This window comes from Ailuropoda melanoleuca, chromosome 10, assembly GCF_002007445.2.
Source record: "Ailuropoda melanoleuca isolate Jingjing chromosome 10, ASM200744v2, whole genome shotgun sequence".
Lineage (NCBI taxonomy): Eukaryota > Metazoa > Chordata > Mammalia > Carnivora > Ursidae > Ailuropoda > Ailuropoda melanoleuca.
In genome coordinates this window covers 76,929,921-76,950,759 of record NC_048227.1, presented here as the reverse complement: position 1 = coordinate 76,950,759, position 20,839 = coordinate 76,929,921, and the positions used below count along the sequence as shown (strand labels likewise).

At 40.1% G+C, this 20,839-nt stretch overlaps 1 pseudogene; it reads left to right on the top strand.

The window, feature by feature from the left end:
* LOC117804219 overlaps positions 1-19,974 on the top strand; it is a 31,729-nt pseudogene extending 11,755 nt beyond the window's left edge.
* Positions 19,975-20,839: the final 865 nt, after the last annotated feature.

Sequence of the window (20,839 nt, the reverse complement as noted above, 5' to 3'; positions counted from 1 at the left end):
TGGAATGAAAACACAAGGGGCACCTGGGTGGCTCAGTCAGTTAAATGTCCGGTGTCTGACTCTTGATTTCAGCTTAGGTCATGATCTCAGGGCCCTGAAATCAGGCCCCACGTTGGGCCCCACTCTGGGTGTGGAACCCGCTAAAGATTCTCTCTCTCCCTTTCTCTCTGAACTCTCCCCCCAACTCACATGCACTCTCTCTCTAAAAAAAAAAGAAATAGAAGAAAGAAAGAAAGAAAGAAAGAAAGAAAGAAAGAAAGAAAGAAAAAAGAAGAAAAGAAAAAGAAAAAGAGAGAAAGAAAGAAAGAAAGAAAGAAAGAAAAGAAAGAAAGAAAGAGAAAGAAAGAAAGAAAGAAAAATGTGAGAGAACTCTTCTCAAAAGAAATGAATAGGATTTGGCTTTCAGAAAAGTGAGGAGGTGGCAGGAAGCATCTTTCTGAGACTCCTTCCTTTCATGAGTTTCTCCTCACTTGATCCTTGATCATTTCCAGTTGACACATGGGAAGCTTTTTGGAACTAAAAGATGGTAATAAGTTACCCCATATCTTGAGGTTCTGTTTTCTTTGGTTGACCTAAGGTAGTTTAGAAAAAGGGGACAATAAATCAATTTTGGACAATATAGAAAAATAATCTCATACTTCATAGTACCATCTAAAGAATGTTTTCATTGGCTTGTTATGTGTATATTATCCTAACTGATTGACTGCTACTTTTCTTATGTGATTTATCCTATTGCTTCTTAGAGAATTCATTTTTCCCTTTGGCCCAAGATGCCATTGATGGCCAGTAAGGCAAATAGCACTGATATCACCAGGGATAATAAAGAAAACAGAGGAGAAAATAGCTTTCTATATTATATCAAATTGTAGTATATCCACATTAGAAATATTATGTGTATTCATTTTGCTAGAAATTTTATATGAAGCAGAAAACAAATGATGTGAAAATAGCACTGTTGAAATTAGTTGCTAAGAGATTTGGGGTATTTAAGTTAAAATTTCCAGATACTCAGAGCCCATATTCCAGCTGAATTTATCCTTCTATTTATTCATTAATTCAGCAAATACCTATTGAGTACCTACTATATGCCAGTACTATACTAGGTTCTAGGAACGAAGCACTGAATAAAACACATATCAGCACTCCCCTTAAGATGTAAGATGTAGTGTAGATATTGTCAATAAATGGGCAATTACAATACATCAAAATATGTGCCATGGTAGAAAAAGTAAAAAGTGCTATGGGAGCATGAAGGAAAGTAATTTTGTTAAGTTCAAGGGAAACTTGTGAGGTTTTCTGGGGTAGATGGCATTTAAGTTGACATGTAAAGATAAAATGGGAGACATGGGACACCCTGTAATGAGCAAAAGATCAATAAGTACCAAAAGAAAAATTATGGCAGTTATTTGGGGACAGAAGGGAGGTAACTAAGAGTTTTCATTTCTTTAAACTATTTGAAATGTTAAGATTAAAAAAATCCATCTTCCCACACAAAACTGCTTCATTATATCACTTACTAGCACGTAGGTATGAGCTACAAGCACTTACCTGCAGCGTCCAAGCAAGGACTCAAGAACTCACCTTGCTTGTCTTCACCAGGTTTTGCCTGGAATCTAGCTCCACCTGACTCTGAAATCTTGCCCCTGTAATGGCAAGCCCCATCTCCTTCACTGGCCACCTTGAACTTGGAATTTACAAATGGCGGGAACTTGTGGTCCCTGGTGCTGTCCCTGCCAGCTGCCTCAGGGCCTCCAGCAAGGGTTGCCAAATTGTGTCCACTATATACTGAGCAAGTGCCAAAAACTCATGACTTCTCCCAAATCACTTTCATGATACAGGAGATTCATGGACAATCAACTATACATTTTATATATTATGATAGACTTTACACCTTTCTTAATTTTTATTTTTTGAAATCAATTTTTGCTCCCAAACAGTATGTGTGTATGCATACCACTTGACTCTGTTATATTCACCTGATCACAACTTAATGTAACATTGATGTAATCTATTTTTATAAAGCTATAATAAATTATTCACTTTGTTTTAAAAAAACATGAGTTTATAAGTTTTGTAACATATATCGAAATTACAAATGCACTTAAGTCTTTGACCATCATTTCAACTTCTGTCCTATAGACTTGCTTTTAGATGTGTAACATAACACAGGAACAGGGTTGCTTCCTGCAGCATTGTTTAGAAGAACAAAATAACTTGAAAAAATATATCAATATGGGAACTAGTTTTAAAAATGATGGTTAATTCTTACAAGGAGATAATATGTAGCCATAAAAAGAATAAGGAAGATATACATGTACTGACATAGAATAATGCTGAAGGCGTGTTGTAAAGAAAGCAAGGTGCAGCATCAGTGAGTGCTGGGTGTTTTGTATAAGAAAAGGAGAATACGTAAAGAATGGATATATGTGTATATATGTGTGCGTATATATATTTATTTAATACGTGCTATTATAGACTGAATGTTTGTGTCCCCCTAAAATTTATATGATATTAGGATGTGGGCCCTTTGAGTGGTGATTAGATCCTGAGAGCAGAGCCCTCATAAATGGGACTAGTGTCCTTATAAAAGAGACTTTGGAGAGCTTCCTCACCCTTCCCTTTCTGTCATGTGAGGGCACAGCAATAAACCCATTACATGTTAACATAAATAACATACTTTTATGAAAAAATCACTAGGTTTTCCAAAACAGAAATGAAAAGTGGCACTTTTTGCAAATCTCTTGAGTGTCTGACTTAATAGCAAGCTTCTGGATTCCCATATCTTCTTCTGCATTCATTCCATTGTGATGTTATTCTGACTGAAGTATATGAAGATAATTTCACACAGATAAGAGGTTGTAAAACAGAGACATATTTTAAACCTTTTCAGATAATTGTAGCTATTCTTCTTTGATATTACACCAAAACTCAACAACTAGTCGTTTCTTAAAGGTTAATTGCAGTATAGTATCTGAAACTCTATCAAAGCGCTATTCGTACCCTGTTACGTTAAAATCCATTGGTCCCCCTTCCACTTTGGAAGGTTCTTTTACCCATGCATGATTTTTTAAGATTACACATTGGTCACTTAGGAAATATTGGTCCACTGAGTTGTACAGATGTTTTAAATGTTAATACATCTCATTTTACAATATGAAAAATTGCATTTGCCGTATCACCACCAATTCCATCAGAACAGGTTTTTAGATACTGAAAAGCTATTGAGCTCACAGTGGTGAGTACAAGTTTTCCAAAATTCTAATTTCTATTTAAAAGCTCAAATTTTGTAATTTGCAGCTCATACCATCATTTGTTTTTCTTGAAGTTAACAGGCACATTTTGTTCATTTTTAAGGGCATGTTCGCCAAACACTTGTATGAATAACCATAGTTTGTTTGTCATTCTTTCAAGTAAAAATAGTGTTGTGTGAAGAATGCAGCTAGTTGGGTTTGCAACTCAGACAACCAGCAAGTGCGTTTCCTTGAGATAAACCAGTACTTTGGGATGCAGCCAAAGTGCTTTATATTACTTCCCTTTGCATCAGAGTCAAGAGTCAAGATTTAATAAAATCATTAGCTTTTCTTGCTCATCAAAGACGTTCTTAAGTGAAATTTGCATGTTTTTATCTCTGAGTATGTGGCAGGGAAGACTACAGTGACCCCTAGTACAGTTGACTGCACTGTCCTGATTCATGTCAAAGTGCCAGTGGTTTTATCCACCACGGCTTTTGCCTCACCAGGGAAAATGCCAATGATGTCAAATTATCAGTATGAATGGCTTTGATCTCACAGAAACCCTCGATGCATCTTGAGAACCCCTAGGGGTCCACACATCACACTTTGAGAAATGTTTGGATAAATAATTTTTGAAGTACTATATTAGAAACCGGTAATATTATTTGCCTTCAATGAAGAGCACTGGATAATTGAGGGACAGGTGTGGGAGGAAGATGTTTCACTACATACCCTTTTTACTTTTTGAATTTGAACCAAGGGAATGTATTAGTCATTCCAAGATAAATTTAAAAATGATTTTAAAAACCATAAGAAACTTGAAAGCTGGACCAAGGAAAGTGAGGTGACAACTCATATTTATACAAGGATAATAGTCCACATGGCTGCATCGTTGCAAAGTGGCTGGCTGGTATAGAACTCAGATGCTTTTAGAACCATGGCTCCTAAGGATGCTTAGCCTAGAGTCATTAGTGAGGCTCACACAAAAACTGCTAATTGGTATAGTAGTTCAGGCATGGAGAGTAAGCAGGGAACTTGCAATAAATCACATCATAATTTGATAATAATAAAACTCAGGGAGGAAACTCAGAAAGCTATATGTGACTGCAAACAATTAAAAACAACCAACAGTCCCTGATTACCATTGACTTTTCTCCCCCCCAGGAGTCTCATCCCTACTCCTAAGCAATAAATCTACATGACAAAGGTAAGTACTGCTCACATGAAAAGAACTGCGCTTTTCCATAACTAACAATCATGTTCACGTGTATCCTGATCTTGGCCTACCTGATCCACCTTGCCCTTCTATGGCAACAGACCTAAACTTGGATGCTCAGAGGTTCCCATCAGGTCATATCAATGAGTGAAGCAGGCCAGGAAAAACAATTCCATTGTCCTCTCAGTTTGTCTTGCGTGTCTTCATGTATGAGGTCACATAAGTTAACACCTAGGAAATATGTCCTTTTACTCTTGACTCCACTGCAAGAAAAACAAAAGTTCCAGCATAACCATAACTGGGAACCAACACCTGGCCTGTGTGTCAGAAGGGTAATAACCAGTGGGGACCCTGGTGACCTGGGGAGCATAGCCCTGTGTCAAGAGGACACCTGCTTCTTGGCTCTCCTTAGCAGCTCTGGATCTGCTGTTGCCATTGGAAATGTACACTTGGTGTGATCGTCATAGCTCTCACTTTATTAGAAAAGATAGAAATCTGAACATTTACAGGACATTTCCAAATTTTTTAAAATAGGTAACTAACTTTTAAAAATTATGCAGTCTTTTTTTTTTAAGATTTTATTTATCTATTTGAGAGAGAGAGGGAGAGAAGACGAGTGGGAGAGGGGCATAGGGAGAAGCAGACACACCACTGGGCAGGGAGCCCGATGCGGGTCTCAACCCCAGGACCCTGTGACCATGACCTGAGCCAAAGGCAGACGCTTAACGGACTGAACCACCCTGGTGCCCTTTATGCGGTCTTTATATACAGGCAAACGCTATGTTGGTCAGAGAAAACGTGCCTGTAGGCTGATTTCACACTATAGGCTTATAGCTTGACATCTCTGATCTAAATTCACTTTCTAGTATCTTTGTGAATACTACTGGGGCATAAAGAGGATTCCAATGCAACTGACCAGTTTCTCTTCTTCAGGGAAGTTCATGCAGCCAAGGCTAACTCCTCAAAGAGGGAAAAAAAACTACTGACAATTAAAGGCACTCTGGCAGGACACTAAATTAAAGGGGCTCAGTACCCTGAGATAGGTCCTCACCTGGCTTGTAGGCTGTGAGTAGCTCAGGCAACCTTGAGATCTTGACTTGCTTGTGGGGAGGGGGAGCTCTGTTTTGCTCTCTGTGTTGGTAATGAGAGACGGGAGCTCTGACAACCACACAGACACACTGCCCTATAAAGCACAAGACCAGCCTATCAGGAAATATTCCAATGCAAACCTTTTGTGATCTTGCAGCCTCAGTCAGAGTTAAGGAGGACGACACAAGGAAGGTCAACCAACGCCTATGTGCACAGCACTTGCTCAAGATCCAGAGCCTCCAGCGGTACGGCCCAGTAATAGGCTAGAGACTTCTTAACCAGAACAGCTAGGTATATGTGTCGGCATGAGCTGCACACCCACAAATACTGTGCTTCTGCCATGTGCAGCCACATGGCATTTGAAGTGATCCTTTGGAATTTCTGGTGAGTCTAACTTTTGTGTCCAATACACGAACTCCTATGTCACGTGCACATTGGAATGTAGATCTGAGGGTCTGGAATAATTATTTCCAGCCCCTTGACCCACGAGTGCCTCTGGGATAATATCACCAGGTATTTTATCACTGGCTGCTCCCCTTTTCTTTCCTAAAGTACAATATCATCTTGGTGGAAATGGATTCCCTCACCAAAATGACACACATTTCTGCATGTGAGGTCTATGCAGAAGTATTTTGCCTTCATGGACTCCCAGCTACTTCATCTACTCATTCTAGAAAGAAAATTCTGTTCGTATCCTTCTATCCATATCTATCTATCTTGGCAAATCACAGACCATTGGCCAGGCAGAAAGAATCTCATAAAACCCATTTTCCAGACAATACATCTGGTCTACCACAATTGCTGTGTGCAGAACGTACTCCAACCCTCCAACTGTCTTCCATAGTAACAATAATTTCTACTCCTGTTACTTCTTTCCATCACCATCTTTCCAGCAACTGTTGAGTGCAGAGTCACTTCAAGCTATCCAAGAAGAGCAATGGGAACTTACTTGAATATAAGAAGGAACAAAACCCGAAGGGAATGGACCTAGAAACAAAATCAGGATCAGAGAGAGCATCTGGCATTCTTCTTGACACACTCATATCCCTAACTTTTCAAAGTTGCTGGAAGACTGTTTCTTAGGACTGCCAAGGTCACAAGAGCAATAACTATACCTCAAATTGTAAAAAGAATAATTAGATAAGGAATTTTCAGCTCCAGGAAACTTCTGGTTTACTTGTTGAATTTGAAAGTATAAAAATAATAATAATATCTAGGCCAAAAAAACAAATAACCTACAAAGGGGAAAAAAAAAAAAGACTGGCATCACACTTCTATCCACAGCAGTATTCAATGCCAGAGACCACGGAGAAATGTAAAGAGTTCTGAAGTAAAAGAAAGCAGGACCAAAGAACATTTTTCCAGGCATGGTGTCATGTAAGTAAAAACAAACACATTTAAAGAAGAAAGACCTCAGGAATATAACACACTTAGCTTTTCTTGTAAAGAAAAATATATTCATTTGATGATGATGACAAAAATTGAACTGTAATAAAAGATGAATCAAAATCAAAAACTGAAGAATGGATAAGTAGATGGCAAAAGAGCATGTGCTGAACAATTAATCCATTTCCATAGAAAATACTGGAAAATAGCAACCAAATATAACTACAGGAAGTTTTGGCAATATAAAAGTAAAACAATTCACAGATATGGCAAAATTGAGAGGAGCAGGTTACAAGAAGTGTCAGAGTGCTGACGTTCTCATCTCTCATCGCAGTGAGTCTGTTGACAGTGTCTAAAACCAAACACTGGGTTGAAACAAAAAAATAACAATTTCCATCTCTTATTTTTTAATGTTAGGTTTTTTTTTTTAAAAAGATTTTATTTATTTGACAGAGATAGAGACAGCCAGCGAGAGAGGGAATACAAGCAGGGGCAGTGGGAGAGGAAGAAGCAGGCTCATAGCGGAGGATCCTGATGTGGGGCTCAATCCCAGAACGCTGGGATCACGCCCTGAGCCAAAGGCAGACACCCAACCACTGTGCCACCCAGGTGCCCCTAATGTTAGGTTTTTTTAAGAGGAAATTACGTATTTCGTGATGAAGAAACATATTAGAAGTCATCAATTTCTTTAACTTTTTCCTCTATTAATTAAAATTAAAACTGCTGCTTTTATTAAAATGAAACCGTGTAACAAAAGCTCAACCACCCATCGATCCATCCACCCATCCATCCATCCATCCATCCATCCATCCATCCATCCCATTTCTACCTTTGACATATGCATTCTACGTGAATGGTAACCCCTGCAGCAGTGTAATGTGGCAGTCCCGATGCTTCTTTCTGTAAGCATATGCAGAAAGATGGTTAGAATGATGTGCCTCTAGTGTTGAGGGTTATTTCTCAGGGGCAGGATTTGAGGTGATTGTTTAAACTTTCTTATATGTATTTTTCAATATCTCTTACATTTTTAAAATTATATACTCTTCTCTTTTTTTAACAAAGAAGATGTTTCTTTAATTAAAAACAGAGACATAACATTTTAAATGAACTAATTAACCTCGAATACTCCCCCCATGTCTGAGGCGATCATCTTCAACCAATCTTGTTTGCACACTCTTTGGCTTCAATTCCACCTCCCCGGTTACTCTTGAGAGCTCTTGACACAGACCCTTGAGCCCACACCTGTCCTCTCTATCCCCAGTGTGTGCAACCTCACTTTTCCCTCTGGATTCCTATTCATTCTCCAGGAGTCCTAGAAGAAACCCATGCTGCAGTGTTTGCTGCCTGAAGACCTGAGTCTGATGTCACACACGTATGTAATGCATGTTGTTATTGTACTTAGAAATTAATTTTACCAATACCACAGTATTATAAAATACTGTGTAAAATTAGAAACAAGGTTTTTGTTGTTGTTGTTGTTGTTTTAAATGGTCTATCCAGCATCTGAACACCTGCATTTATCTGAAGAATTCTCCAAGCTTTCAACCTTTGCTGCTCACACACGCTGGTGCTAAGAAGTCTGGAAGCGTGCTTTCGCTGCACCCCTCTCTCACACACACCCAGACCTAAACTTGTCCGGTCACTAGAACTCTTCTGAGATTTGAATCCGCGGTGAGGGAGGCAAAGAAGAGGTAAGTGGAGAATTCATTTTAGAGGCAGCAGCCGCCGCAGCAGTTACTAGAAGCCGTGCCAACGGCTGCATCGTGCCCTGTGCTGGTAGAGACAGGTGGGAGAGCGGCAGCCTCCATTGTTCAGCCGGGGCTGTGATTCTAGCCGCTTAGCCTTCCTTTGTTCCTGCCTGTTTTCAAAGCCTGGCATTTTTGTCTTCCTGGAAATTCTGTGGGCTTCCCAATAACCTTTCAATAAATTCCTTTTCTATTCCATTCAGCCTGTATCAGTGTCTATTACTCGAAATTAAAATTTTTGACTGACCCTGTACTTACGCTATGATTCTCTCTGGGTCTATCTACTTGTATTTTAAATTGTAGTGTAGGACCTCCAGCCTTAAATTCAAATTCTGGTAGTTGTCTGTATTGCTAAATCTGCTAGGCTTTTGACAGCTCTGTTTACTTAATAACAGACTCCTCTGTTTTCATTTTCTCGTAATGCATTCAACAAACATTTATTATGCAACATTATGCTGGAATCTGGGGATAAAAAGAAGAAAAAAACCAAGACATAGTATTTACCATCAAGGAATTCAAATTCTAGTGGGGAAGCTAGATAAGAAAATAAGGTGGGAAATGGTGGAATAGGGAGGGGCACGAGGTGTTCTAGAAATACAGAAGAGCACAGAAGAGCTGCATCTGGAGTCAGGAGACTCCACCCCATGTGGGAACGTTGAGGGATAAGGAGAAGTGAGCCAGGTGGAAACGACACAGTAAAGACATGACATAGTGTATTCAGGAAGGCTCACGCAAATTGGCTCTCTTAAATGACAAGTGGAATGGGCGTGTCTGAGGGCTGTGTTTCTCAATCTAGTGAGATCAGCAGAATCACCTAAGGCTTGTTAAATATTAGATATCTAGAGCTCTTCCTCCACGGAATGTGGTTCAGGTCTGGAGAGGGGCCCCAGGTGACTCACAGGAAAGAGAAACTTTGTCCTGAGGGACTGAGACTGGAGGCAAAATTCAGGAAGGGCTCTGTGAGCTAAAAAGTTTGAATTTTACTCAAACGGCAAGGCGGAGCCATTAAAAGATTTTAAGCAGCGGTTGTGATAATCAGATTTACATTTTCTAAAGTTCATTTAAGTAGCCCTAAGGAACTGAAAGAAAACTGAGATTAGCAGTCAGGACATCAGTGGCAGGAAGATCAGTTAGGTTACTAGCAGTGCTCTGATTGGGAGATAGTATGGATCTGAACCAGATTATAATCGACAAAATGGAGAGAACCAACAGGATCGAATTTAGTGCAGTGGACTTGGTTACTATTAGCTGTGGGCTTAAGAGAAGAGAATTCAGAGGTGGTGGCTAGACTTGGGACTTGCCCACCAGTGTAGGTAAGGGTGATGCTTACCTGGACGAGGCAGAGAGAGAAATGCAACACAGAATAAAAAATTGGTGAGTTCAATTTTGGCCATAGTTGAAAATGAAGTGCACGTGGGATGACAGCCAAATGTCTTTGGAATCTTGTGTATATGATTCGAGCACAAAACATGGATCAGAACAGAAGCTCTAGACCATTCTCAGGATAGAAGGGGCCAATTATATTATGGTGTCATTCAAAAAACTGGGATGAAGACTGTAGTAATCCAGCCATAAAGGCCCACGGCAAGTTGCGTACATGGCAGGGAGTTTGTCTCAGCATCCGTTCACCTGGAGACTTACATGAAGTAGATTGCGGAGTCCCACTGGCTGAGGCCTAAGGTAGGACCCAGAGATGCGTATCTTTTTAAAGAAACTTCCTAAGTGCTTCCAATGAGTAACTGGGTGTGGGAACCACCAAAGAGGGTGGTAGTTCCCAAATTTGTTGCATATTAGAATCATATGGTAAGCTTTTTAAAAGTCCAGTGTCTAAGTCCCACCCCATACCGATTAAATCAGCCTGTCTGCAGTGGAGGCAAGGTGTGTTTGTTTTTAAGGATACTTAGGTGATTCCAATGTGTTGTAAAATTTGGGAGGTACTGGTACAGATTACTAATAACTAGATTGGGCCAAATGAAGTGTTGACACATAGTAGCCGAAAGCAGTGCAGTCAGATGCTTCCGCGTGAATATAGGCACAGAGTGAGTCCTCAGATCTGCTGAGAAAAGTAGGTAGGTGAAATCGACCCAGAGACCTCAGAAATGAGTTATAGCCAAAGCTATAAGCATGTTACAAGCTTAATGACGTTCTTCTGAATGAAAGTGAAATAGGTGTAGAGGTTCAGGTCCTCTTATTTCTGTGAATTGACAGTTGAAAGATTCTAAGTGAATTTATTTGAGATTGTACCAGAATCAGACAGAGCGAGAATCGAAGGCTGCTGAAGAAACCGTGGGGCACGTGGTCCTGTAAGAGGCAGGCGAAGGAACAGACCACGTGCAGGGGGAATGGAAAGGCAAGTCAGAGAGGGAGGAGGACGTGCCAAGCCCGCTATGAAGGCACGTTCAAGTTGCATCTTTCCAGAGTGTCAGCTTTGTTCAGTCATAAAGCAAGGTTAACAGCAGCTTCTGGATTCCCAAGGCCATGGCATTTTGCTACACATTTAACTTGGCTTCATATATATCCCACCAAGCAAAGCACAATACAAAGTCACATAACAAACAAGACGCAACAAGGGGTGAGACGTTAAGTAACCAAACGCGAAGTCGGTCCATGAGCACGCAGTTAAGGTGAGGCCTCGGTCTGGTCCTGGTCAGAGCTCGTAGGCAGGTGCCCCTTATTCTGTTCAAGCAGTGGAGATCTCTGTGATGTTCAGAGATCAATCGGGCAGAACCTTCGGTAGCAGTTGCCTCTTTGATGTGGTCAGACGTAAACAGGTCCGCGTCTGGAGACTGTGACAGTTGCTGCAAAACTCCTCCATTTCTGCAGGAGTTGCATCAGTCTTGGGCCTCTGCAGTCCTCCTCTGGTTGTGCCGGCGGTCCGTTCTGGGTGTCATCAGCCTGGGCTGCTTTCAGAGACCTCTGATCTTAGCTGCCTTGCCCTTGGCTGCTGACGTCACTGTTCGACGTAAGTTACTGCTTGACGTGAGTGACTCCATCTTGCTCTCCACAGAGGAAAATCAGTTAAGACGAGTATTGCAGAAGTTAGTAGCAGAGAAGAATTCAGGGAGGGAATAATCCCGTGTGTCGAATGCTGCAGAACAGGTGTTAGGAAAATCGGAAATGATGTCAGTAGGATAGACCTCTTCATCCCTGTTAGAAACTATTGGATGGTAGGGGTGCCTGGGTGGCATAGCGGTTAAGCGTCTGCCTTCGGCTAAGGGCGTGATCCCGGCGTTACAGGATCGAGCCCCACATCGGGCTCCTCCACTATGAGCCTGCTTCTTCCTCTCCCACTCCCCCTGCTTGTGTTCCCTCTCTCGCTGGCTGTCTCTATCTCTGTCAAATAAATAAATCTTTTTAAAAAAATAAAAGAAAGAAACTATTGGATGGTAGTAAGCTGTTTCTCTTGCAACCTGCTTGATACCTACCCCCCTGACCTCATGGTGCATGATTGAGGGAGGGAGAGCTATTTGAGCTGCAAAACTCATGAGCATTCTCCTTTCTCCAGACCACACTGCACAAGAGTTATTGCGATGCTAACAGAAGCATCCCTAAACAGGCCACTAAACAGGCCCTCCTCCATCCCGGGGGAAAGGAATGTTAAGGTGGCCTCTGAGCTCCGATTTTAGTGTAGAGAAGTGAAGGCTGAGAGGGGCTGTGATTGAGGCACCGGATTAGTCATTGGGTCTGCTCTATTCTACCTCTGCAACGTGTCTCATTCCTGCCTACTCACTCTGCTCCCACGCGCACTGGCCCAGTTCAGCCCCTCGTGAACAACTCCCTTACTGGTCCTGTGCTTCCAGAGTCTGGCTCACCGGAGCGCCCTCGATCCGCGCGCGCGCGCACACACACAAATGCTCACGCAGGGCTGTCCTCCTCGAGTGCCTTTCCCCAGTCCATCCCCTCCCACAGGGAATCAACAAAGGGGCTCTGAATCAGATCACCCCCATGTGTGTCCCTGCCGGGCCACTTCACTTATCGGTCCTGTGACCTTGAACAAATAACTTCAGTTCTCCATGCCTTATTTTTATCACCTGTAAAAGGGGTAATAACAGTGCTTACCTCAGAGGAACATTATGAGAATTAAATGAGCTGTACGGGGAAGGTATATGGCAACAACTGTGTGACATTAAGCAATTAATCTTGCTCGGATTCCGTTTCCTTATCTATACAATGCCAATGCAAATCTTATCCACCTCGGATTGTTATGGAGATTAAATTAGAAAATGCACTAAAGTAAATCAGCATAGTGCCTGGTACATACAAAGTGTCAACAAATTATAGCTGTTAGGGTTTTTAAACCCCAAATAAAAACGCACCATTAGGTGCTAAGACTCTCCTTAGCCCAGTGGAGAGAAATCATTTCTTCCTCCGTGCTCTGCTCCTCATTTTAGTTTTAGTATGACAATTATTTCTCCCTTTTTTCTTTTCTTTCCTTTTTGTATTACTGTCACTTGTTTACATCTTCCCCTTCCCCTCCAAATTATTAGATTGAAGATAGAGACTGAGAACCGTATCTCCCTAATCTATCTGTTATGTGCAGTGTAGTACCATGTCATGATTTTTAAATTCACATAGTAGTTGCTCATTAACTGGAAGTTGAATGACTTTATTTACATTTTTATATTGGGGTTTTTTCCCCCTTTTTAAATATATATTGTAAATTTTAATGATACTCAGTACGGATGCAATAAAAATGTGGGAAAACTCTATAAATTGGAGTGTAAATTGGCATAATCTTCTGGAAGAAAATATGGCACCCAGAGTTTCCCAAAATAGAGTACTTGTCAAATAAATTAGAGTATATCGATATGATGGAACACTGTGGAATAATATCTATGTCATATTTTAAAATGTTATATATATATATATGCTGATTATTGAAAGATCTCTAAAATGCATCATAAGTATACAAAGTTATAAAACAATGTAAATTTTATACTCTTTTGTGTAAAATTAAAATAAAGATAGATGTGAATTTATGCAGATTTATGCTTTTTAAAATTAGGAAGTGTATAAGCAATTGTTCATTTGGAGAGGGTGGTAGGGGAGGGGAAGGAGGGAAATGAGACTTTTCACTTTCCATTTTGTGACTTTCTGCATTGCTTAAATTTTATAACTTTATACATACATTACCCTTTATTAAAGTGTTGATGGAAAGGGGGATTAGAGGCTACCTCTTTTTGGTTGTTTTATTCTTTGTACCTCAACGTATTTTTTTGAAAAAATGTATTGCGAGAATTTCCCTATATAAATGCTTTTCAAAATGGTATTTTAATAGTTGTTTAACATTCCATTGTATGACATATATTATGATTTATTAACCCTTTTGTTGAGTATTTAAATTGTTTACAATATTTTGGCGATTATAATACTGAAATAAGTATTTGGTTATTTCTTTCATTCTGGAAGTGGAATTGCTGGGGTACTAGTAAAATTTTGCCACCGATAACCCTTGCAGTCACATTAGGTCTTAGAATACCCTCGTGCATGCGCTGAAGGCTTTAGTACGCAGCTATGAAGTTGGAAATTTGGAAGAGCTGAAATGCTCTGCACAACAGAGAATTCTGAATCCCCTGAGGTAATGAGGGGTGGGGAATAAGAGAGAGAAATAAAATTTAAGACTGTGCTCTAAGGATGTGACCCCTCCCTCTTAGTGGATTTCTTTTGGAGACTTGTGAAGAAGCTGAATTGTTGGAAAGAGAAACAAAGACAGCATACAAACACAGGAGCCTGAGGCCAATTACACCACACAGCATAAACCTAGGAATTAACAAGAACCAGGGGGAGGACTCCAGAGTTTCACCAATCAGGGAGCTGGGGATGGAGTCAAATGTAACTAACTAGCTTTCTCGGGGGCAGGACTACCCACCCCCTCCTACAGCTCGAAGCCTCCTCTGAGGACCTCTGTGCCACTGGCATAACAAAATCTTGTGATTCATATGACCAGATTGCCTCCTGGAGGGGATGTGCCCCTTCTGCTTGCACCAGACGTGGAGAGACAGGCCTGATTCACTCACCATTGCCAATAGGGGCTATTACAGTTTTTAAATCTTTAGCAAGTTAACGGAAAAAAGTTTTCTTGTTGTTTATTTGCACGACTTCAAGTTTAGAGAGATGATCAATGTTTTTATATTTGTCCCATGTCATGAAGAATGTAGAAGTCATCAAACAGGATCCTCTCTATCATCCCACAAAGACAGTGGTAACTACCACCTACTCAGCACTTGGTATCTGGCAGATATTTTTAAGTGCTCTTATAAATGTTAACTCACTTAAAATTCACGAAACAAATCTATAACATAGGTAATACTTGCCCCCTGTTTTAGAGATGAAGAAATTGGAAGTCCAGAAACAGCATAACTTGAGCAAGCTAGTAAATGGAAGAAGTTGGATTTCAGTCTGTCCCGTAATCTGGCCCCTACACTTTCTACATTGCTGCCTTTTTCCTTTATCCACCCTAAACCCATGACATACCTCCACCACTTTTAGCGTCTTTAAAGTGTCGGAGACCAATCCTTCCTTTCTACGTTGGATTACATTGCTCAATGCCTAACAGTCCTCACCCATCAATTCTCTCCTTCTCTCCTGTTCATCTTCAACCTCCCTTCAGCCCTGATATCACACATCTTAAAACAAAAACAAAAAGAAAACAATTGCACTAAAACGCAGACACACAATAGCCCCCAAATCTGCCAAACCTGCATTTCCTTCCAACTCGCACAGCTTTTCTCTATGATATTGTCCACTCATAGTCCCAACTTGGTTTACCCACCGTTAGTTCTCAGCACAGTCCAATCCTGCTTAGGCCAGCCCGCTAAATCTTCATTCGCCAAGTGCGTCAGTGATTTCAGTTTCCCCAAATTCAATGGGTCTTTCTTTCACTTAGTTTGTATTTGATACAGCTGACCATTCCCTCTACTTGGAATGCTATACCCTGGTTTTCATTCTGTCTTTCCCATCTCTTCTCAGTCAGCTTTGTTAGCAACTCTTCTTATGCCCAATCGTTAAAACTTAAACTGAAGAACTTCCCTAAAAATTTAGACCTGTGATTTCTTTTCTTCTCATTACATACGCTCATTCAACTTGACCACATCCAGCCTCATGAATTTAAATAATAGGGATCTGGTGATATCTCCTTAGGTAATCCTACATCTGCTCTTTCTACTGGGTTGCATCTCAGACATCTCTAACTTAGCCTATAAAAACTGAATTCTTTATTTTCCTCCAAAATCGAAAAACTTTTTCCTTACCTCCTACACCTAGTAAATTCCATGAGGTCAGGGACTAAGATTGGTTTTTTTGTTTGCTTATTATTTTGTTTTTAGGGACCAAGATTGTTTTGGTGACCACTTTATACCTAGAACTTAGCATAGTTATTTATACACAGAGGGTGCTCAGTGAATGTTTAATGAGTGAATCAATGAATAATTTTTTTCTCTGAGATAATTCAGAATCCAAACTGTTTTTGCATAATGCACACCTAGAATTAGTGGAAGAAATAATATATGTAATGAGTGATTTTAAAAATCAGGAAAGGACTTAAGACATCTTTCCATACATAAATCTTAGAGTTGAAAGGAGACATAGTTCAAATCTCTTGTTCTATAGATGAGAAAACTAATGTTAGTTTACTTGTCAGATATGGCGTCAGTTTTGGCAGAGCTGAAGTAGGGCCTTCATACATGCAGAATGCTCCAATATGTTTCAAAATTGTGTGTAAGTTCACTACTCTTCATTTGTGTGTGTATATATGTATTGATTCATACAATTAGTATAGGTATCACTAACTGCAAACATTTCAGTTATTCCCTATCTACTTCCCCAATATGCCCTCAGAGACTAGAAAAGTGCCTGATACACAATGGGAGGTTAATAAATACTGTTGACTGAGTGACAAACTTAGTGACAACTAAAATAAACCCTAAACTTCTCGCTTTATAAACATAGTCACCAGGGGCTCCTGGGTGGCTCAGTCGTTAAGCATCTGCCTTCGTCTCAGGTCATGATCCCAGAGTCCTGGGACTGAGCCCCATGTCAGGCTCCCTGTTCGGCGGTGAGCCTGCTTCTCCCTCTCCCGCTTCCCCTGCTTGTGTTCTCTCTCTCGCTGTGTCTCTCTGTCAAATAAATAAATAAAATCTGTCAAATAAATAAATAAATAAAATCTTCAAAGAAAAAAAATGAACATAGTCACCTATGTTCTAAACAAACAAACAAATAAACAAAAATCCCAGGATGCATTGTATGAGAAGTATGAATGAGATTATAGGTATACCTCATTTTCTTGCATTTCACTGATGTTGTGATTTTTACAAATGAGCTTTTTGTGGCAGCCCTGCACTGAGCATGTCAGCACTGTTTTTCCAACAGCATTTGCTCTCTTCATGTATCTGTGTCACATTTTGGTAATTTTAACAATATATTCAAATTTTTTCATTACTGTGTTTGTTATGGTGATCTGTGGTCATTTATTTTTGATGTTACTATTGTAGTTGTTTTGGGACTTGATGACGTGCATATCCATATGACAGCGGACGTATTGAATAAATCTGTGTGTTCTGATTGCTCTGCTAACCAGCTCTTCCCCATCTCTCTACCTCTCCTTAGGCTTTCCTATTCCCTGAGACACAACAGTGTCGAAATTAGGCCAATTAATAGCCTAAGTGTTCAAGCGAAAGGAAGAGTCACACATTTCTCATTATATATCAAAAGCTAGAAGTGATTAAGCTTAGTGAGGGAGGCATGTTGGAAGTCAAGATAGGCCAAAAGCTAGGCCTCTTGTGTCAAACAGTTAGCAAAGTTGCAAATGAGAAGGGAACATTCTTGAAAGAAATGTGAAGGGTTGGTCCAGTGAACACGCTAATGATAAGAAAGTGAAACAGCCTTATTGCTGATGCTGATAGGAAGAAAGTTTGAGTGATCTGGATAGAAGATCAAACCAGCCACAACATTCCTTTCAGCCAAAGCCTAATCCAGAGCAAGGCCAGAAGTCTCTTCAATTCTATGAAGGTTGAGAGAGGGGAGGAAGCCACAGAAAAAAAGTGTGAAGCCAGCAGAGGTTGGTTCATGGGGTTTAAGGACAGAAGCGGTCTCCATAACAGAAAAGTGAAGGGCGAAGCAGCAAGCGCTGATGTGGAAGCTGCAGCAAGTTCTCCAGAAGGTCTGGCTCAGAGCATTCGTGATGCCGGCTACGCTAGACAACAGACTTTCACTATAGGCAAAACAGCCTTCTATTGCAAGAAGATGCCAGCTAAGTCTTTCATAGCTAGAGAGAAGTCCATGCCTGGCCTCAGAGCTTCAAAGGACAAGCTGAGTCTCTTATTAGGGGCTGATGCAGTAGGTGACTTTCAGTTGAAGTCAATGCTCATTTACAATTCCAAAAATCCTAGGGCCCTTAAGAATTATGCTAAATCTACTCTGCTCGTGTTTTATAAATGGAACAACGAAGCTTGGATGACAGCTCATGTGTTTACAAGATGATTTACTGAATATTTTAAGCCCACTATTGAGACCTACTGCCCAGAAAAAAAGATTCCTTTCGAAATATTACTGCTCATTGACAATGCACCTGGTCACCCAAGAGCTCTGATGGAGATGTACAATGAGATTAATGTTGTTTTCATACCTGTTAACACAACATCCATTCTGCAGCCTATGGATCAAGGAGTAATTTTGACTTTCAGGTCTTATTATTTAAGAAATATATTTAGTAGGTCTATACCTGCCATTGACAGTGATTCCTCTGGTGGATCTGGGCAGAGTAAATCAAAGACTTTCTGGAAAGGATTCACCATTAAAAAAAAAAGAGATTTATTTATTTATTTGAGAGAGAGAGAGAAATCACAAAGGGGAGAGGCAGAGGGAGAGGGAGAGAGAATTTTGAGCAGACACCCTGAGTGTGGAGCCCGATGTGGGGCTGAATCTCATGACCCTGAGATCAGGACTTGAGCTAACACCAAGAGCCAGATGCTTAACCGACTGTGCCATCCAGGTGCCCCAAGATTTACCATTCTAAATGCCATTAAGAACATTTGTGACTCATGGGCAGAAGTCAAAATATCAAGAATTTGGAAAAAGTTGATTCCAACCTTCATGGATGACTCTGANAGCAGACACCCTGAGTGTGGAGCCCGATGTGGGGCTGAATCTCATGACCCTGAGATCAGGACTTGAGCTAACGCCAAGAGCCAGACACTTAACTNAGCTAACACCAAGAGCCAGATGCTTAACCGACTGTGCCATCCAGGTGCCCCAAGATTTACCATTCTAAATGCCATTAAGAACATTTGTGACTCATGGGCAGAAGTCAAAATATCAAGAATTTGGAAAAAGTTGATTCCAACCTTCATGGATGACTCTGAGGGGTTCAAGACTGCAGTGGAAGAAGTCACTACAGACGTGGTGCAAGTAGCAAGAGAACTAGAATTGGAAGCTGAGCCTGAAGATAGAACTGAAGTGCTTCAATCTCAGGATAAAATTTGAATGGATGAGGAATTGTTGTTGATGGATGAGCAAAGAAAGTGGTTTCTTGAGATGGCATTTACTCCCGGTGAAGATGCTGTGAGGATTGTTGAAGTGACAGCAAAAGAATTAAGAATANAATTTGAATGGATGAGGAATTGTTGTTGATGGATGAGCAAAGAAAGTGGTTTCTTGAGATGGCATTTACTCCTGGTGAAGACACTGTGAGGATTGTTGAATTGACAGCAAAAGAATTAAGAATACGACATAAATTTAGTTGATAACGTAGCGACTGAGGTGGGGAGGATTGACTCCAGTTTTGAAAGAAGTTCCACTGTGGGCAAAATGCTATCAAACAGTATCACATGCTACAGAAACATCATACTTGAAAGGAAGAGTCAATTAATGCAGCAAATGTCATTGTTGTCTTATTTGAAGAAATTGCCACAGCCACACCAACCTTCAGCAATCACCAATCAGTCAGCAGCACTAGCATCAANCCTTGTGTTCCCTCTCTCGCTGGCTGTCTCTATCTCTGTCAAATAAATAAATAAAATCTTTAAAAAAAAAAAAAGAATACGAAATAAATTTAGTTGATAACGTAGCGACTGAGGTGGGGAGGATTGACTCCAGTTTTGAAAGAAGTTCCACTGTGGGCAAAATGCTATCAAACAGTATCACATGCTACAGAAACATCATACTTGAAAGGAAGAGTCAATTAATGCAGCAAATGTCATTGTTGTCTTATTTGAAGAAAATGCCACAGCCACACCAACCTTCAGCAATCACCAATCAGTCAGCAGCACTAGCATCAAAGAAAGACCCTCCCCCAGCAAAAAGATTATGACTTGCTGAAAGCTCAGTTTATCATTAGTGCTTTTTAGCAATAAGGTATCATTTAATTAAGGTGCGTGTGTTGGTTTTTTTAAGATATAATGCTATTGCACACTTAATATTTATACACGATAGTGTAAGCTTAACTTTTCTATGCACTGGGAAACCAAAAAATTCACTTGAATCTCTTTATTGTGATAATTCCTTCATTGCAGTGGTCTGGAATCGAACTTGCCGTATCTGTGAGGTAACCCCATATAGGTCGAATGGGACATGGGGAAATAATCTTGTTTTTAAAAATCTGGTTCTTCTAAAACAGGGGACAATCATTTCTTTCAAGTTTCTTCTCTGTGCCAGCTACTTTATATACCTGTCTCATTTACTTGAGGCAGCCCAGGAAATTAGGTATTATAACAATTTCACATGTAAGGAGGTAGATAGGAATTCCAAAAGAACAAGGGAATTGTCTAGAGTTATGTAATAAATAAATATCAAATGGGATTTAAATCCAAATCTGGGGCCATGACATAGACTTTCCTCTCTGATGGGCTATTTTTTCTAAAACAGTGAGGAGAAATGTTATTTATCTACTTATTAGACTTCTGAGCTCAAACTAATTTGGGGTGTGGCAGGCAGAATGAGGAATTCAATTACACTAATTTCTTTTAAGTCTAAATCTATCCATCCATATACCTATCTATTTAAAACCTAAAATTCATGAAGACCAAACTCTATTTTTAATGTGTTGAATCAATTTTATTAAGGATAATTTACATAAAATAAAATGCATTCGTGTTAAGTTTACGATTTAATGTGCTTGACACATTGTATACCTGTGTAGGCATCACCTGAATAAACAAATGTATTTCTATCACACA